Genomic DNA, 3,436 nt, shown 5'->3' with positions numbered 1-3,436 from the left:
ACTTTCTGAGTCATTTCTGTGGGACACCTGTGTCAGAGCTGGTAGTGCTTTCAGTTTCAATTCCAGCTGTTTCCCTCACCTTCCTGACGGCAAATCAGGATGTGTCCCAGAGCAGAAGTGTCTGAGCCAAGGCTCAGTGGTCTGGCTCATTTGAGCCATCCTTGCCCCTGGGTGCTTCAGCTCTAGGCAGTTGGGCACCACTGACATCTTCGAGTTGGGAGGGGGTGCAGCTTTGTTCCCTGTGTTGGCTTTGGCTTTTGAGAGGGTCCCCTCCAGGTCTGGAGAGGACGTGCCCAGGTCTTGCTTTGTCCCATCCCAACCTCCTTTGGATTTTGTCCCCATTTCACTCATCCTGCCTGACAGGGACAATCAACCTCATTAAACCTCAAGGGTTTTCCCTTGGCAAGTTCCCCCTCTGATTCAGACTCTTCCCTGGAGGTCTCCACAGGGAAGGGCCATAGGAAACTGTTCTGCAAGGGATAGCATTTAGATTCTCTCCAGAGTCTGTTTTGGAAAATACTAAATTTAATGAAGGGGAGAGGCCCAAAAGATCCCCTCTGAAAGACTTCACCTTTGGATGTGTTGTAGAATTAATATAACAGAGAGGGGGTTGGTCCACTGGAGCCCTCTTCTCCGAAGAGTCTGTATTCCATGAGGATTTTGGGGCTGGCTGATCCACTGTCTGGGTGGTCCTGCCTGCTGATGAGCTAATAGACTTGTGTTCCACCAAGTCAGGTTCCTTCCAGGGCTCAAAAACCTTCCCATGGGAACCGGGTAACATTTTGGTTATACCAAGGAACAAGCTCATTGGCACAAGGGTCTCCCTATAGATAGCATGGTTGTTGTACCAGCCACGAAAAAAGGGCTCTCTTTCTAATAGACAACCTAGGGCACTGTACATAGGAAATGGTACTCCAGCAACGTTTACACTTCTTGCACCAAACTATTTGACCCATATGACTTGTTTGAACTGTCGTAACTACTACTGTGGTAATCTGCCTGACATCCAGAAAGCTGTGGAGTCACAGCTAGCTACCCTGCTTCTATGACCAGTACATCTGATCTCCAATACAGCTGATGTCACAGCAAGGGCAGCAGACACCAGCATTGCTATTTGTTGACATTACTGGATACGCATTATGCAGTTTCATGGAATGCTTCAAGCTGTCCTTCATTAATGCTCCCTTCGATGGTTCACTACACTTTGGACAGAGTTAGAGATGCTTACCAGAAGTGAACAGGAAGGAAGACCCTGTCTGTAGTAGACGTGTGTGTTTTTTATCCCCCCTCCCCCAGGGCCTTTCTCCCAGAACCAAAAGGTTTTGGCCAGGATGCTTTGTCTAACCTGTTGGGTACATTTCACTGAGACATAAACATAATTGACTGCATGGCTTCTCCAGTTTTAATCGTGGCCAGAGACACCAAATTTTCTATAACAGTCATTCATATTTTGTTGTCCTAAAAACAAACACTAGGGAGGGTTGATCTTGAAAAATGGAAAATATTTGCATTATAGGCATCTTGCAAAGGTCTGGATCTTTTCTTTTAGCTACACTACCATTCATTTGAGACCCAGATTTTTTGGGTCTGTTTCAAGAAGGTGCTAGCTTCTCAACCATCAAAGTGCAGTTGTCAGCCATTTCCAGTTTTTACATGGACAAAATCAAGCTTCCCTTACCTTCTTGAAAATTTTCAAGGCTTTACTATCATAATATAGCCATTAACTAGTCCCCCCATCCCTTTTGAACCACCATCCTCAGTAGAACTGGCATTCCTTACTTGGAAGAGTGTCTTCTAGTAGCATTCTCAGCTAGGAGGATTTCTGAGCTGCAAGCATTAGCTTGCCGACCTCCTTACCATAATAGGTATCCTTGTGAACTAATCTCATTTTTCCTAGGAATCTAATCTCAGACAATGTATCAGTTTTCTTTCCAAATTTTTCCAAAAAAAAGGGAATATACTTTAAATTTGGTGTTCTGACCGCTCAAATTTTGTCTACATTGCACAAAGGATGTTCGAAAAGGATTGAAAAACCTGGTCTGATTTTCTAAGACTAAATTGGGCCAAGGGGTTTCTAAAGTGACTTTTTCCAGGAGTCTTTCTAACTGCATACCCTTTGAAATAGCTTTAACTTTACTTGGCAAACTCAAGGCTCACTCGGCTGTGGCTACCTCCACTGTTTGCTTCGCTAGAGTCCTCATAGAGGACTGTTGCTTGGACTACCATTCATGCCGTTGTCTCATTAAAGATTGGATGTACAGTCTAGATTTCATACATTCTTCTGTGGGTACTGCCCAGGTTTTCAGGTAGCTTGGGAATCTGTCCAGAGTCGTGTAGAAAAGACAACACTGGATATGAAAGTTATTCACTTTGCCATAATTCTAGATCCCATGTTTTCGTCTGGCTAAACATTCCTTGCCTCCATCTCCCAAGTGTCACTTTTGGCCCTGTCTTTTTGACAGCCAGAAGCTGTGTTTGTGGCTTAGTTACAGGCTGATAGGTCTGTGTTGTACTCGTGGGTGAAGTGCTAGCTACAAGCAGGCAAACTCAAGCTGAGGTAGTCTGGGGGAACTCTTAAAGCGCTGAGGTCAGATATGATAACACATTTGTTGAGCCAGCTGGAACAAAACCACATGGATTTAGTATTATGGTAAGTACATAACTTATGATGTCAACTTGCATAACTGTACTTTTCTAAAATGAAAATCTGAAGGTCATGCTTTTGTTAAGAACTTTGTGGGAAAATGTTTTTGACAGCTTTCTCAAACAATTTTTTTTTCTCCTCAGGTTTCAGGAGACCAGAGTAATACTTGTACCATTTCTTCTGGTATAAAACATCCTAAATTGAGGGCTGACAAAATTTCTTTGAACATTTGACCCAGGAACAGTAGGATCCTGAAAAGAGATGCTTTGTTTATTCCTGAACAAAAAACTGCGCTGTGCATAAGATGAATTCCATGTGTTGCATGAAGAGAATTATAATAAATATTTCTGAATTTTGTTTGAGAGTATGCGTATTTTTGTTCTATATTTTTACTCATATTGACTGGACAGGTGACCCCCTAACTGGGAAAAGTCGAAAGAAGAAGATTAACTGGACAGGTTATTGCAAAAATAGTGTGAAGTTTGATTTAAACATTCCTTAAAGATTTATTGTAATACTTGTAACCATTCCAAGTTAGACTTGTTAACTGAAGACAATGTGTGGGCTGTTTCACTATAAGCACTATTGAGGTCCTTATTTCTTGCATGTGTAAGTCTTGCCCAAGGATATCTGATTTATGCAACATTGTACGTGCTAGATATTGAAATTGTTATCTGACATGAGAATGGAAAGGCAACATTTTCATGCACTGGAAATGTTCATCGTGTTTCACTGTTGCAGTCATTACTCTTGGGTTATCCTGCTGGCAGGCTACCCTGTCAGTGAGATTTC

General features: G+C 42.5%; 1 protein-coding gene across 1 annotated transcript in view; it reads left to right on the top strand.

Annotated features, from left to right (window-relative positions):
* LOC122808173 (beta-citrylglutamate synthase B-like) overlaps positions 1–3,001 on the top strand; it is a gene marked incomplete at its 5' end in the record, with an annotated part of 511,166 nt that extends 508,165 nt beyond the window's left edge. The window contains one exon of the mRNA XM_044079142.1: positions 2,788–3,001. The remainder of the gene's footprint in view (positions 1–2,787) is intronic.
* Positions 3,002–3,436: the final 435 nt, after the last annotated feature.

This window comes from Protopterus annectens, chromosome 8.part0 (assembly GCF_019279795.1).
Source record: "Protopterus annectens isolate FY-2018-M chromosome 8.part0, PAN1.0, whole genome shotgun sequence".
NCBI lineage: Eukaryota > Metazoa > Chordata > Ceratodontiformes > Protopteridae > Protopterus > Protopterus annectens.
This window is presented reverse-complemented; position numbering and strand designations above follow the sequence as displayed.